Genomic DNA, 17476 nt, shown 5'->3' with positions numbered 1-17476 from the left:
TCACACCAGTCAGAATGGCTAAAATTAACAAGTCAGGAAATGACAGATGCTGGCGAGGATGCAGAGAAAGGGAAACCCTCCTACACTGTTGATGGGAATGCAAGCTGGTGCAGCCACTCTGGAAAACAGCATGGAGGTTCCTCAAAATGTTGAAAATAGAACTGCCCTACGACCCAGCAATTGCACTACTGGGTATTTACCCTAAAGATACAAACGTAGTGATCCAAAGGGGCACGTGCACCCGAATGTTTATAGCAGCAATGTCCACAATAGCCAAACTATGGAAAGAACCTAGATGTCCATCAACAGATGAATGGATCAAGAAGATGTGGCATATATACACAATGGAATACTATGCAGCCATCAAAAGAAATGAAATCTTGCCATTTGCGATGATGTGGATGGAACTAGAGTGTATCATGCTTAGCGAAATAAGTCAAGCAGAGAAAGACAACTATCATATGATCTCCCTGATATGAGGAAGTGGTGATGCAACATGGGGGCTTAAGTGGGTAGGAGAAGAATAAATGAAACAAGATGGGATTGGGAGGGAGACAAACCATAAGTGACTCTTAATCTCACAAAACAAACTGAGGGTTGCTGGGGGAGGGGGGTTGAGAGAAGGGGGTGGGATTATGGACATTGGGGAGGGTATGTGCTTTGGTGAGTGCTGTGAAGTGTGTAAACCCGGTGATTCACAGACCTGTACCCCGGGGATAAAAATATATGTTTATAGGGACGCCTGGGTGGCTCAGTTGGTTAAGCAGCTGCCTTCGGCTCAGGTCATGATCCCAGTGTCCTGGGATCGAGTCCCACATCGGGCTCCTTGCTCCGCAGGGAGCCTGCTTCTCCCTCTGCCTCTGCCTTCCACTCTGTCTGCCTGTGCGTGCTTGCTCTCTCTCTCTCTCTCTCTCTCTCTGACAAATAAATAAATAAAATCTTAAAAAATATATATATATATGTTTATAAAAAATAAAAAAAATTAAAAAATAAAAAGATGGCGGAAGTTCCCGCCACAAGACCTGAACTCGGACAGGAGAACAAAGGCCCAAGCAGGAATCTGAGACCCCCGCCCCGGGCTCCTGTGGACCAATGGGACCCCAACGAGCAGGCGAAATATCCAAATGAGGGAAACTTGCCAAAAGACCCCTAAGCTCACCTTGAGACCCCTTAAAAGCCCCCTCCTCCCTGCCCCGGGCGCGACTTCCCCCACTCTGCTTTCCAGAGTCTGGGAACCTCGCCCGAGGGTGCCCACCTCCTCCCGGCGCAACTTTCCCGGCTCCCCTTCTCCTGAGCCCTGAAACTTCGCCGGAGAGTGTTTTTAATAAATCTTGCCTTGCACCCACTTTGCCTGGTGTTCTGTTTATTCACTGGAAAAACTTTACACTTTCCACGTTCCCTAACAAAGGTTTCAATATATTGACCCTTCACTTTTTCATTATTTTTTTTCAAGGAAATATATTTATTTAGATTTTCTAATATGAATATTTCTATATATCTAATGAACATTGTATGATACATCATACCACTACCATTGTGTGTCTATGGCTGGGAAAAAAACCAGCACATTGGTTTTACATAGTCTTAGAAGCTAGTCCAGGGACGCCTGGATGGCTCAGCTGGTTGGGCGGCTGCCTTCAGCTCAGGTCGTGATGCCGGAGTCCTGGGATCGATCCCACACTGGGCTCCTTGCTTGGCAGGGAGCCTGCTTCTCCCTCTGCCTCAGCCCGCCACTCTGTCTGCCTGTGCTAGCTCTTGCTCTCTCTCTCTGACAAATAAATAAAATAAAAATAAGAAGAAGCTAGTCCAGCTTCAGTCCTCAGTGAACGCTTGTTGAGTGAAGTAACGGCACTGCTAAAAGACTGTCTAGTCCATGTTGAAGCCTACAACCTCCAATAGATCTACAGATTCCTTCATGGTCTTGAATGTTTACCATCACGGTGTTACAGGACTTGTGTGCCCTCAGTGCCCGGGTTCTGGGTCATGCTGCTTCAAAGAATGAAGAGGTAGACCAACGGAGAGTGGTAGGTGGCAAAGCACAGTTGACAGAGTCAAGAGTACCAAGAAAGCCCAAGAGTACAAAGCTCCAGGGGAGGGAGGGGGACCTGAGCAGGTTGCTGCCTGAGTTTCTAAGTTTAGGGGTTTTTAGGAGCTATTTTGAAGAACTTTCTAAAGCAAGCAGGGTGTGCTGAGTCGTGCCTGTCATGGGTGTGGTCACGTGTCTGTCTACCTATTAGGTTCATGTCCACAAACTAATGGGTTTTTTTTTGTTTTTGTTTTTGTTTTTTAACATCTGGGGGCTTAGGTCTTAACTGCCCCTTCCCATGACATTGACAAATGTTTTTGTGGTTAATTGTCTTCTTTTAGGAGAATTTACAGAAGTCAGATCTCCAAAGGCTGCAAGGCAGAATATCAGTGTGGTCCTGCTTACGCTGAGAAACAGGACGTCAGTGCTACTTTATGTTAGCTCTCCTGACTCCGCATCTTCTTGCTGGAGACTCTGGCCCTGAGTACCTAATTGTCCAACTAACTCCTACTGATGAGGGAGCAGGAGGCTGGCTGAAGACAAAGCAAAATCTGGCACCTTGCAGCCCCTCTCCACCCACTCCCCTCAGTAATGTGTCTGACATTCCTCAGGCACCCCTGACAGCCATAAGCAAGAAACAAATAGTTAACTTGCAGAGATCACAGTCCTACAAGACAGGAGTCTCCCTCGGTTGGTTTAGAGATTACAAAGAAAGAAGTTACCTTATCAATAGCATAACTTGCAGAGGCAAATAACTCAGTTCCTCAAGCCCTAATGTCTCCCTCCCACCATAAACAAAACTGAAGGAGGCTGAGGCAGAACGGAATGTAAATAGTTGAATCTCTTCTGAACCTAAATCTCACTAACAAAGACAATTGATTACGACATCCCACCAAGAACCTCCCAACTATCTTGATGTTAATGGCTTGCCAAAAGACAACATTGATCAAGCCGCAAGGCCTGGGTATCCCAGGCCCTCTTTAGCATATGAAAGTTCCCTTGAAACCTTCCTTCCCCTCACCTTCCCCCAACCGCAAGGTACATAACCTGCCATCTCTCTCAACCCGCGGCAGCAGCTCTTCCTGCCCATGGGTCCTGTCCCCGTGCTTTAATAAACCACCATTTTGCACCAAAGACCTAGGTTCTAGAACTTCATCACTACCAGTGGTTACATTTTAGTTTGTTAAGGGCCCTCTTGAAATGGACTGGATACTGAACTGAATACAGTTAATAATAGTAAGTCCCACCATAGTCTACCCAAAAGTAAAAGGAGATTAAATCCTTCATATTTTCAACTCTCCATTTTGACAGCACCCTAAGGAGCCATTGGATATATTAGCTCTGACATTTCACTGCTAATCCAATTCAGCTTAATCTCAACAATAACTATTTACTATACAATTTATTACACAATTTTGGCTTCCAGAGAAACACTCATAATTGAAAATTTTGTTTCTTTAATTTTTTCCTGGATTTTATTTAAATTCAATTAGCATATTGTGCATTAGTAGTTTCAGAGGTAGACATCAGTGACTGGTCAGCAACACCAAGTGCTCACTGCATCACGTGCCTGCCTTAACGTCCCACACCCCCACACCCGGTTACTCCAGCCCCACCTTCCCCTCCAGCAACACTCAGACTGTTTCCTATGATTAAGACCCTCTTGTGGTTTGTCTCCCTCTGATTTCATCTTGATTTATTTTTCCCTCCCTTCCTCTATGCTCCTCTGTTTTGTTTCTTAAATTATTTTGCTTAGCATAATCCCTTCCAGGAAATCTTTCAAGAGATGAATCCATGGGCACATGGGGACGCCTCCACATGAAGAAAGCCCACACGTCTCTCCGGCCCCTGAACGGACTTAGACTGATTAAGTTTTGGAACTAGCAGGGGCGCCTGGCTGGGGGGGGGGGGGTGTGCACAGCTGGTTAAGCCTCTGACTCTTGGTTTCAGCTCAGGTCATGATCTCAGCTCACCATCTCAGTTCACTGTATCAGGTTGTGGGATCAAGCCCCGCACCAGGCTCTGCACTTAGTGCAGGCTGTTTGAGATTCTCTCTCCCTCTGCTCCTGCCCCCCACCTCTACAATAAATAAATCAATCTTTCTTAAAAATTTTAAGAGGGGAGCCTGGGTGGCTCAGTGGATTAAGCCTCTGCCTTTGGCTCAGGTCATGATCTCAGTGTCCTGGAATCGAGCCCCGCCATCAGGCTCTCTGCTCAGTGGGGGACCTGCTTCCCACTCTCTCTGCCTGCCTACATGTGATCTCTCTCTCTCTCTCTTTGTGTCAAATAAATTTTTTTTAAATCTAAAAAAAAATGTTTTTTAAAGATTCATTTATTTATTTATTTGACAGAGAGATCACAAGTAGGCAGAGAGGCAGACAGAGAGAGAGAGGAAGGGAAGCAGGCTCCCTACTGAGCAGAGAGCCCGACGTGGGGCTCGATCCCAGGACACGGAGATCATGACCTGAGCCGAAGGCAGAGGCTTAACCCATTGAGCCATCCAGGTGCCCCTAAAAAAAAAGTTTTTTTTTTTTTAAAGACACTTAAGAGATTTATTGGAACTCTGTATTTTTTTTTATAACTGGTTTATTGTAGTATCTAAAACCTGGAATATATATATATATGTTTTTTTTTTAAAGAAAGAGCAGACACGGGAAAATCTCCGAAAACCTAGTAGAAGTTGCTGTTTGGTGAGCAAAGTTTACATTTATAAAGAAAAGCTCCACGGGCGCCTGGGTGGCTCAGTGGGTTAAGCCGCTGCCTTCGGCTCAGGTCATGATCTCAGGGTCCTGGGATCGAGTCCCGCATCGGGTTCTCTGCTCCGCGGGGAGCCTGCTTCCTCCTCTCTCTCTCTCTCTGCCTGCCTCTCTGCCTACTTGTGATCTCTCTGTGTCAAATGAATAAATAAAATCTTTAAAAAAAAAAAAAGAAAAGCTCCATTTATAATGACACCCTCTGTGTACTTGGAACAGAGCAGGACTAAAGAGCTCAAGACACTTCAATGGAAGAAGGAGCAGACGAATCTGCATAACAACTACACCCACATACCCTGTGCCTGGCCTGATAAACCCCTATACCTGGCCTCCCCGCCACCCAAAATCTTTCTTTTGCCTTTAGCTGAAGATGGCATTTAGGGGGATGGCTTCGGCCATTTGGGGAGTTATTTCATTTTCCTGAGCATCTCCCATGTATGTAAGATGTATATATGCTACTAAAACTGTTTTTCGGGGGGAGCCTGAGTGGCTCAGTCGGTTAAGCATCTGACTGATCATGACCTTCTGCTCAGGTCATGATCCCAAGGTCCTGGGATGGAGCCCCGCATCAGGCTTCCAGCTCAGTAGGGAGTCTGCTTCTCCCTCTGTCCCTCACTCCTCTCTCACTCTCTCAAATAAATAAAAATCTTTTTAAAATAAAATAAAATAGTTTTTCTCTGTTAATTTTTTATTACAGGAAGGGATCTCAGCCAGGAACCTAGGAGGGTTGAAAAAACACTGTTTTTCCTCCCTTATACATTCTGTATGATACCATTCAGCAATAAAAGGAATGAACCATCACCCTATACAAACATGGATGAATCTTTCATGTATTTTACTAAGTGAAAAAAAATCCAGTCTGAACAGGCTACACACTGTATGCCCCATTTATAAGACATTCTTTTTTTTTTAAATTAATTAATTTATTTATTTGACAGACAGAGATCACAAGTAGGCAGAGAGGCAGGCAGAGAGAGAGGAGGAAGCAGGCCCCCCACAGAGCAGAGAGCCCGATGTGGGGCTCGATCCCAGGACCCTGGGACCATGACCTGAGCTGAAGGCAGAGGCTTAACCCACTGAGCCACCCAGGCGCCCCAAGACATTCTTGAAAAGGCAAAAACTAGAAAGATTGTTAACAGGTCACAGAGTGATGGGTTGGAAATGTTTCATAGGATATTTAATGATGAATATCTGTCATTATGCATTTTTCCAAACCCATGGATTTTTTACAACACATGAGTAAGTCATAATCTATTCAAATTCAATTATTTATTGTGTGGGAGTGTCACGGGATAGAATACAGAAGGGAGCAAACAATCCTTCCACTGGTTATGCAGGCTGCAATGGGTGCCACGTGCATGTCAGCTCCCCCCTTCAGGGCAGCCCAACTACCTGTCAGTGGAGATCAATGGAGCAGAACCAGAAACCACAAATGGACCCACAACGATATCATCAACTAATCTTCCACAAAGGAGGAAAGAATATCCAATGGAAAAATGTCTCTTCAACAAACGGTGCTGGGAAAATTTGGACAGCAACATGCAGAAGAATGAAACTTGACCACTTTCTTACACGACGTGCAAAAATAAATTCAAAAGGCATGAAAAACCTAAATGTGAGACAGGAAACCATCAAAATCCTAGAGAACACAGGCAGTGACCTCTTTGACATTGGCTACAGCAACTTCCTTCTAGACACTTCCCTTCCCTCTGAGGCAAGGGAAACAAAAGCAAAAATAAGCTATTGGGACTTTATCAGAACAAAAAGCTTCTGCACAGCAAAGTGAACAATCATCAAAACTAAAAGGCAACTTAGAGAATGGGAGAAGATATTTGCAAATGACCTATTTGGTAAAGGCTTAGTATCCAAAATATATAAAGAATTTATAAAACTCAACACCCAAAAAACAAATAATCCAATTTAAAAATGGGCAGAAGGTATGCCTGGGTGGCTCAGCCGGTTAAGCATCTGATTCTTTTTTAAATTAATTATTTATTTATTTGACAGAGAAAGATAGAGAGCACAAGTAGGCAGAGTAGCAGCCACCCAGGCGCCCCAAGCATCTGATTCTTGATCGCAGCTCAGGTCTTGATCTCGGGTCATGAGTTCAAGCCTTGCATGGATCCTACTTTAAAAAGGTGTCGGGGGAGGGGAGAGAAGACATGAACAGACATTTCTCCAAAGGAGACATGTGGATGGCCAATGGACACATGAAAAGATGATCAACATTTCTCATCATCAGGAAAATGCAAATCAAAGCTACAATAAGATTATCACCTCACACTTGTCAGAATGGCTAAAATCAACAAGAAAAGAAACAGGGGTTGGCAAGGATGTGGAGAAAGGGGAATCCTCTTGCACTGTTGGGGGGAAGGCAAACGAATGCAGTCACTGTGGAAAACAGTATGGACATTCCCCAAAAAGTATAAATACAACTACCTCATGTTGGGTCCATGGTCAAAGGAGTGAAACTGATACAAAGCGAAGGTCAAGCAAAGCTTTATTTCATGCCAAGCTTCGAGAATCAAACTGACCAGCCAGGGCCAACTCTTGCAAAGAGGCGACCCCTCCCAGCCTCACAGACTAACTTTTATAGAGTAAAGGCCCTGTGGTTGAGCCTGGCCACACACAGGTGGCCAATCGAATTACAATTCACCCTATAGTAGTTATTTGAACTTGCCCATCACTCTGGTCAGAATTGGTGCCCAAAAGGCAGGGCCCCCATTCTTGGGTGGTCAGGGAGGTGCTTTCCTGATTGGCTGTCTCCAGCTGGCTTGGCTCAGCCTTGTATTCTGGGCTCTGTTACCTCCCCCTGACCTGACACGTCCTGGTATATGGGCTCTGTTATCAGGGGCTGCTGGTCAGTCATATTTTTCTGGTTTCCCAGACTTGTTTCTAAGTAAGTTCCTCTGGGCAGGCAGGGTCAATCTAAGTTTACTGCATAAACAACAAAATGGCTTGCTCTGGCTAAGTAGGCCCTTACACCTCACAATCCAGCAACTGCACTACTGGGTATTTACCAAAGAATACAAAAATACTAATTCAGAGGATACATGCACCCCAACGTTTATAGCAGGAGTATCTACAACAGCCAAAGTATGGAAACAGCCCGTGGCCATCGACTGACCAAGGATAAAGATGATGTGATATATATATATATATATATATATATATATATATATATATATATATATATATTTCTCAGCCACAAAAAAGAATGAAATCTTGCCATTTGCAATGACATGGATGGAGCTAGAGAGTACTACGCTAAGTGAAATAAGGCAGAGAAAGACAAATACTGTATGATTTCACTTCTATGTGGAATTTAAGAAACAAAACAAATAAGCAAAGGGAAAAAAGAGAGGCAAACCAGGAAACAGCCTCAACTGTAGAGAACTGATGGTTGCTGGAGGGGAAGTTGGGAGGGGTTGACTGGATGGGAGATAGGAATTGGGAAGTACACGTGAGATGGTCACTGGGTATTGTAGGCAAGTGCTGAACCACGGGATCATACACCTGAAACTAATATTACACTGTACGTTGAGTAGCCGGAACTTAAATAAAAACTTTTAAAAAAACAAATGAGGCTTATTTTCACAAATCTTTATAGTTCTGTATATGCTGGAACACATGCGTGTGTTTCCTTGCATTGTGAGCTGAGCACTTTTAGCTCCCACACTGAAGTTTTGAATACCATTCCCTAATAAAGGGGCCAGGGCTCTCTAAAGAAATAGTCGTTACTACTGGTGAAAATTTGAAGTTTTGGGTTCATGAGTAAACTGCTAAGAAAGAATTCTTGAGACTTTTTTGTGAAAAAAGGTGTTTTTTACTATAGCACAGGAACAGGGCCTGTGGGCCGAAAGACCTGTGCCTGCAAGACCGAGGGACACTGATCACCTATTTTAAGTTTTGTGGAGGGAGGAGAGGTGGAGATAACATAGGTTTCTAAGGAACTTTTGCATTCTGAAAGGAGGATTTTACGGGGCCTTGAAGATTTAGCTATTGTCAAGATAAACTTCCTTTTAGTCTTTAATGAAATATAAACATGAAGGCAGTAAGGCAGCCCGGAACTCCTTGAGGAATGTCACCCTCTGCACATCTCAGGCATGTCAGTGGGTTGCAAGCTCTAAGGAGATTTAATTCAAACTACATTTTTTCTTGCCTGTGCTCGCATCACTATGACTGTAACAGTAAATATAGCAGCCAGGATAATCCTGAAGTATCAGAAGGTAACAAAGTACCAATAAGAAAAAATCTACAAAAATGGAATTATGTCACAGGCAAACAGGCCAATGGAAACAACTCTCAATAATCACAACAGAAATCAGCTGCCCAACCAAAACTTGTAATTCTGAAGTATAGCCAAGAGCCTAAGATAACCAGCCACTTGTCCCTACTGGTAAAAATAAATGATTACATAGAATTTTTAAAAATTTTTTTTAATATTTTATTTATTTATTTGATAGATCACAAGCAAGCAGAGAGGCAGGCGGGGTGGGGGGAAGCAGGATCCCTGCTGAGCAGAGAGCCCAACTCGGGGCTCAATCCCAGGACCCTGGGATCATGACCTGAGCCAAAGGCAGAGGTTTTAACCCACAGAACCATCCAGGTGTCCCTACAAAGAATTTTTTTTAATGACTACAAATCTCTGCTGAAGATTTCCAAATAATTCAGGTAAACTACTCAGTCATCTAGAACAGAGGTGAAACTAGCTCCCCTCTCCTCAACTGTGGGCTCTACAGAGTGACTTCCTCCTGTATTGGACACACAGCAAGGCTGTGGGACAAGAGGAACTTCAGGGAAAACCTAACCAGCCCTTCCTCAGCCAGTGACCGGAGTTAACATTAACTGAGTAAGCTGCCTTGAGAGCATGCTCCAAACTGGTAACCCAGAGGAAATGTGTGATTTCCTAGTAAAAGTACTCATTTAAAAAATAGACCTGAAAATAAAGAAAATGGAAACTGAACAATTATCATAGAAAAGCTTGCAGTGCTGCTTAAACTCCCTTTGGAAAATACCCCAGGGCCATATGGGCATACAGTTCACAGTGGACAGTTAGTTACCTGACCTTTAACAAATTTTGATTTTAATATCAAAGTTTGGTATATGTCTACGTATCTCATCTAATGCAGGATGTCAATATTTACAAAACAAACACGTTATGTACCACTATAAATATACTGCCACATAAACTGAATTTCTCAACGGGAGAAAACCATGACAGATTAGCTTAGTTCCCTTAAAGCCAGAAAACTAAATTTTTAATAAATTTTGGTTTATAAATTTAAACTTATTTAAACTTTGATGTTTTCGTACATGTTTTCCAGTTGTCAATATATTTTTTCAACTGAAAAAAAAAACACTGAAACAACAAAAGGACATGCACAATTCTCATGAGGGCAAGAACATATGGACAACTGGTCTTGGGGTGCCCAAGGAACTGGCCCATTCCTCCAAGCACTGGCAGCCAAGATGGTCTTGGTGTTTCTCCTTTCTCTGCTGGAGCCGTTTCCCAGAAACAATGCTAATCTGTGAGAAGTACTATGGTGTGCCATGACAGTGAGCTGCCAAAGCTCTGATGAAAAGAACTAGTTTGTATGATACATTGTGTTGAACTACTACATGACAAAATACAGATAAACCACTGAGAAAGTCAGAAGCATATTATGTTCACTATGGAAGACAAAATGTCTCAGGGAAGCCATAGAAAATCTCCCTCCTGTGCACTGTTGTTGTTGAGTTTTAAGAGTTCCTTATTCTGCATACTGAACCCATATCACGTGTATGATTTGTGAATATTTTCTCCCATTTCATAGGTCATCTTTTTAGTTTCTTGATAGTGTCCTTTGATACCCATAAGTTTATAATTTTGATCAAGTCCATTTATTTTTTTGTTATTACCTGTGCTTTTGATAATCATATCCAAGAAATGATTGCCAAATCCAATGCTAATAGACATATGGAAATTTGTTAAAAAAAAAAAAAAAAGACATTGACATGAGTTGATGAAGATATGGAGAAATTAGAACTCTAGTACATGTGGGTGGGGTAGAGAGAGGTTTTCTTCTTGTTCTTTGAGTTTTTATTTAATAAAATCCAATCCCGGGGCGCCTGGGTGGCTCAGTGGGTTAAAACCTCTACCTTCGGCTCAGGTCATGATCCCAGGGTCCTGGGATCGAGCCCCGCATGGGGCTCTCTGCTCAGCAGGGAGCCTGCTTCCTCCTCTCTGCCGGCCTCTCTGCCTCCTTGTGATCTCTGCCTGTCAAATAAATAAATAAATAAAGTCTTTTAAAAAAATAAAAATAAAATCCAATCCCAAACCAGAAAACAAAGAACCCTGGTACACTAATGATGATAACATAAAACATTGCAGTCAATGTGGAAAATAGTTTAGCAACATCTCAAAAAGCTAAACACATAATTAGCATATGATTTAGCAATACCACTCCTAGGAATATACACACACACAAACGAACACAGGTATTCAAACCAAAACTTGCACATGGATGTTCATAGAAGCAGTATTCACAATGGTGAAAAAGTAAAAACAAATGTCCAACAGCTAATGGAAAAATCCACATAGCAGAATAAGAGTCAGCCATAGGAATGAGTGAGGTACAATGTGTATGAATCCTAAACATATCTCACTAAAAGAAAAAAGTTGAACAAAAAAGTCACAGATTATGTGATTTCATTTATATAAAATATCCAGAATAGGTAAAGGCACAGACACAGAAACTACTGGTTGCCAGAGGTCAAAGGGAAGAGGGAAGCCAGTGATTTGTGGGTCATGGGATTTCCTTTTGGAGTGATGAACAGGCTTTGGAAAAAAGATGATGGTTGCACAGTATTATGCATGTGCTAACTGTCAAGGAACTGTATGCTTTTAAAAGGCTCAGTTTAGGGCGCCTGGGTGGCTCAGTTGGTTGAGCAACTGCCTTCCGCTTGGGTCACGGTCCTGGAGTCCCGGGATCAAGTCCCGCATCGGGCTCCCAGCTCCATGGGGAGTCTGCTTCTCCCTCTGACCTTCTCACCTCTCATGTTCTCTCTCACTGTCTCTCTCTCAAATAAATAAATAAAATCTTAAAAAAAAAAAGGCTCAGTTTACGTGAATTTCACCTCATTGAAAAACAAAGAAGCATGTGCTGTTACACACAGAGGCTGCTCCACACCACCTGGGGCTCCCCGTGGTGGGACACTCACATGGGGTACTGAGACTTCTCTTTTTTCAGACTTGGTTGCAGCAGGGGGCGCCTCCATCTCACTTCTGTCCACATCGCTCCTGCTCTCGATTCTAAAGATAGCTTCTGGGTTCTGCCTCATCTTGCTGACCAGCATCTGGCTCCCCACAAAACCCTGAGGCTCCACAAGCATGTGGAAGGGAGGAGGATGTCTGAGCCAAAGAGGCTTTTGTATCTGGAAACTTGGAGCTATGAGTGTTTTTGTCTGCCCAGGTCAGAGTGGGCACTATAACCACCCCCCAAGAGGTGTCCCCTCTGGTTTAGCACCCAGAGAGAGGCCTCCATTTCATCCTACCTTCAAAACTTCAGCACCTCCAAGTCAGAACAATTTCATTCCAGCCCTCACTGGGTGGGCGATCCCAGTACCACCCCAGCCCCAGCAGCCAGCAGCTAGGCAGGATGTAGTCTTCTGCCCAAGGCATGCACCGGGGGGTACACTGGGGACACCACAGTGCCTTGGGCTCCTTGAGAGGTGATCACTGGCAAGAGGCATGGAAACCGTTACAGGTTGAACTGTGTTCTACAAAATTTTGTATGTCGAAGTCCTTTTTTTTTTTTAACAGTTGTATGTTAGGTGTTTTTGTTTTTGTTTTATGTTATGTTGGTCGCCATAGAGTACATCTCTAGTTTTTGATGTAGTGTTCCATGATTCACTGTTTGTAACACCCAGTGCTCCATGCAATACATGCCTTCCTTAATATCCATCACCCAGCTACCCCATCCCCCTAACCCTCTCCCCTCTGAAAACCTCAGATGGTTTCCCGTAGTCCATAGTCTCCCATGGTTTGTCTCCCCCTCTGGTTTCCCCCTTTCATCTTTCCATTCCTTCTCCTAATGTCCTCCATGCTATTCCTTATGTTCCATATATAAGTGAAACCATATAACTGTCTTTCTCTGACACCTTCACTCAGCATTCACTCATCCCCTCCAGTTCCATCCGTGCTGATGCAAATGGAGGGTATTCACACCTTATGATGGCTGAGTAATATTCCACTGTATATATGGACCACATCCTTTTAATCCATTCATCTGTTGAAGGTAATCTCAGGTCCTTCCACAGTTTGGATATTGTGGACATTGCAATATTGGGGTGCATGTACCCCTTCTTTTCACTACATCTGTATCTTTGGGGTAAATTTCGAGTAGTGCAATTGCTGGGTCATAGGGTAGCTCTATTTTTAACCTTTTGAGGAACTTCCATGCTGTTTTCCAAAGTGGTAGTACAAACTTGCATCCCTGTCAACAGTATAAGAGGGTTCCCCTTTCTCCACATCCTCATTAACATTTGTTGTTTCCTGCCTTGTCAATTTTTGCCATTCTAACTGGTGTAAGATGGTATCTTAATATGGTTTTTTGGGGCGCCTGGGTGGCTCAGTGGGTTAAGCCACTGCCTTCAGCTCAGGTCATGATCCCGGGGTCCTGGGATCAAGTCCCGCATCGGGCTCTCTGCTCAGCAGGGAGCCTGCTTCCCTCTCTCTCTCTCTCTCTCTGCCTGCCTCTCCATCTACTTGTGATCTCTCTGTCAAATAAATAAATAAAATCTTAAAAAAATAAAAAATAAAAAATAATATGGTTTTTTTTCTTAAGATTTTTTTTATTTATTTATCAGAGGGAGAGAGGGGGAGAGAGCGAGCACAGGCAGACAGAATGGCAGGCAGAGGCAGAAGCAGGCTCCCTGCTGAGCAAGGAGCCCGATGCGGGACTCGATCCCAGGATGCTGGGATCATGACCTGAGCCGAAGGCAGCTGCTCAACCAACTGAGCCACCCAGGCGTCCCTCTTAATATGGTTTTGATTTTCATTTCCCTGATGGCTAATGATGTTGAACATTTTTTCATGTGTCTGTTAGCCATTCATATGTCTTCTTTGGAGAAGTGTCTGTTCATGTCTTCTTCCCATTTTTTGACTTACTGAGGTTTTTTTTTTGGGGGGGGGTGAGTTTGAGAAGTTCTTTATAGATCTTGGATACCAGCCCTGTATCTTTAACATCATTTGCAAGTATCTTCTCCCTTTCTGTGGGTTGCCTCTGTTTTGTTGATGGTTTCCTTTGCTATCCAGAAGCTTTTTATCCTGATGAAGTCCCAAAAGTTCATTTCCACTTTTGTTACCCTTGCCTTTGGAGACAAGTCTTGAAAGAATTGCTGTAGTCAATGTTGAAGAGGTTACTGCCTATGTTCTCCTCTCCTCTAGGATTTTGATAGATTCCTGTCTCACATGGAGGTCTTTCATCCATTTAGAGTTTATCTTTGTGTGTGGTGTAAGAGAATGGTCGAGTTTCATTCTTTTGTGTGACGCTGCCCAATTTTCCTAGCAACACTTATTGAAGAGACTGTCTTTTTTCCATTGGGCATTCTTTCCTGCTTTGTCAAAGATTGACCACAGAGTTGAGGGTCCATATCTGAGCTCTCTATTATGATCCATTGATCTATGTGTCTGTTTTTGTGCCAGTACCATGCTGTCTTGGTGATCACAGCTTTGTACTACAACTTGAAATCAGGCAATGTGATGTCCCTAGTTTTTCATCAATTCCCTGGTGATCTGGGGTCTTTTTTGGTTCCATACAAATTTTAGGATTGTTTTGTTCCAGTGCTTTGAAAAATGCCATTGGTACTTTGATCAAGATGGTGTTGACAATATAGATTAATCTGAACAGCATAGACATTTTAAACAATGTTTACATTTCCAATCCATGAGCATGGAATTGTTTTCCATCTTTTTGTGTCTTCTTCAATTTCTTTCATAAGTGTTCTGCAGTATCTAGAGTATAGATTCTTTACCTCTTTGGTTAGATTTATTCCAAGGTAGCTTGTGGTTTTTGGTGCTATTGTAAATGGAATCAATTCCTTAATTTCTCTTTCTACAGTTACATTGTTAGTGTATAAAAAAGCAAATGATTTCTGTACGTTGATTTTTTTTATCCTGCCACATTACTGAATTGCTGTATGAGTTCTAGTAATTTGTGGGTGGAGTCTTTTAGGTTTTCCACATAAAGTATGTCATCTGTGAAGTGTTTGACTTTTTGCCAATTTGAATCTTTTTTTTTTTTTGGTCTGATTGCTGATGTTAGGACTTCTAGTATTATGTTGAACAACAGTGATGAGAGTAGACATCCTTGTCTTACTCCTGATAAGGAAAAAGCCCTCAGCTTTTTCCCATTGAAAATGATTCTCTGTGGGTTTTTCATAGATGGTTTTTATGAAATTGAGGAATGTTCCCTCTATCCCTACACTCTGAGGAGTTTTAATCCAGAAAGGCTGTATTTTGTCAAATGCTTTTTCTGCATTGAGAGGATCATATGGTTCTTGTCTCTTCTCTTATTAATGTGTTCTATCACATTGATTTATGAATGTTGAACCACCCTGTATCCCAGGAATAAACTCCACCTGGTTGTGATGGGTAATCTTTTTTTTTTAAAGGTTTATTTTATTTGAGAGAGAGAGAGAACACAAGCAGCAGGAGAGACAGAAGGAGAAGCAGACTCCCTGCGGAGAAGGGAGCCTGATATGGTGCTCAATCCCAGGAATCTGAGATCACAACCTGAGCCAAAGGCAGACCCTTAATTACTGAGCCACCCAGGTGCCCAGATAATCCTTCTAATGTACTGTTGGATCCTATTAGCTAGGATCTTGTTGAGAATTTTGGCATCTGTATTCATTCATCAGGGATATTGTACTTCTCCTTTTCGATGGGGTCTTTACCTGGTTTTGAGATCAAGGTAATGCTGGCCTCATAGAATGAGTTTAGAAGTTTTCCTTCTATCTTTTTCTTCAAACAGCTTCAGGAGAATTGGTGTTATTTTTTAAATGTTTGGCAGAATTCCTCTAGGAATCCATTAGGCTCTAGACTCTTGTTTTCTGGGAGGTTTTTTTTTTTTTTTTAATTTTTATTTATTTATTTATTAGAGGCAAAGAGAGCATGAGAGGAGAGAGGTCAGCGGGAGAAGCAGACTCCCTGCCGGGCAGGGAGCCCAATGTGGGATTTAATCTAGGGACTCCAGGACTATGACCTGAGCTGAAGGCAGTCGCCTAACCAACTGAGCCACCCAAGTGCCCCTCTGGGAGGTTTTTGATCACTGCTTCAATTTCATAACTGATTATTGGTCTCTTAAGATTGTCTGTTTCTTCCTGTTTCAGTCTTAGTAGTTTATAGGTTTCTAGAAAGGCATCAAATTCTTCCAGGTTGCTTAATTTATTGGCATATAGTTGTTGATAGTAATTTCTATTCTCTTGGTGTTAGTTGTGATCTTTCCCCTTCCATTTATAATTTTATTAATTTGGGCCCTTGTTTTTTTTCTTTTGGGTAAGTCTGGCTAATGGCTTATCAATCTTATTAATTCTTTCAAAGAACCAGCTTCTAGTTTCCTTGAGCTGCTCTACCATATTTTTTTTAAGATTTTATTATTTGACACAAAGAGAGATCACAAATACACAGACTGGCAGGCAGAGAGACAGGAGGAAGTAGGCTCCCTGCTGAGCAGGGAGCCTAATGCAAGGTTCGATCCCAGCACCCTGGGATCATGACCCAAGCCGAAGGCAGAGGCTCAACTCACTGAGCCACCCAGGTGCCCCATATTTCTAGTTTCTAATTCATTGATCTCTGCTCTAATTATTTCTCTTCCCCTGGTTGCATTAGGCTTTATTTGTTGTTCTTTCTCCATTTCTTTTAGATGTAAAGTTAGTTTATGTTTTTGGGATTTTTCTATTGAGGGGGATAAATTTTGGATGGCTGTATGCCTCCCCACTTAGACCCACCTTTGCAGTATCTCATAGATTTTTTTTTAATTTTACTTGACAGAAAGAGATTACAAGTAGACAGAGAAGCAGGCAGAGAGAGAGGAGAAAGCAGGCTCCCCGCTGAGCAGAAAGCCCAATGCGGGGCTCCATCCCAGGACCCTGGAATCACAACCCAAGCCGAAGGCAGAGGTTTTAACCCACTGAGCCACCCAGGTGCCCCTCTCACAGGTTTTGACTGATGTGTTTTCGTTCTCATTGGTTTCTATGAATTGTTTCAGTTCTTTGATTTCCTGGTTGACCCATTCTTTTTTTTTTTTTTTAGATTTATTTATTTATTTGATAGGCAGAGACCACAAGTAGGCGGAGAGGCAGGCAGAGTGGGGGTGGGGGAAAGCAGGCTCCCCGCTTAGCAGAGAGCCTGATGTGGGGCTTGATCCCAGGACCCTGAGGTCATGACCTGTGCTGAAGGCAGAGGCTTAATCTACTGAGCCACCCAGGTACCCCTGACCCAAACATTCTTAAGCAGGATGGTCTTTAGCTTCCAAGTGTTTGAATGTCTTCCAAAATTTTTGTGATTGAGTTCATTTCAAAGCATTGTGGTCTGAGAATATGCAGGGAATAATCTCAGTCTTTTGGTATCAATTGAGACCTGATTTGTGATCCAGTGTGTAGTCTATTCTGGAGAAAGCTCAATGTGAGTTTGAGAAGAATGAGTAGTCTGCTG

Source organism: Mustela erminea, chromosome 13 (genome assembly GCF_009829155.1).
Source record: "Mustela erminea isolate mMusErm1 chromosome 13, mMusErm1.Pri, whole genome shotgun sequence".
Classification (NCBI taxonomy): Eukaryota; Metazoa; Chordata; class Mammalia; order Carnivora; family Mustelidae; genus Mustela; species Mustela erminea.
Note: the sequence above shows the minus strand (reverse complement) of the source record.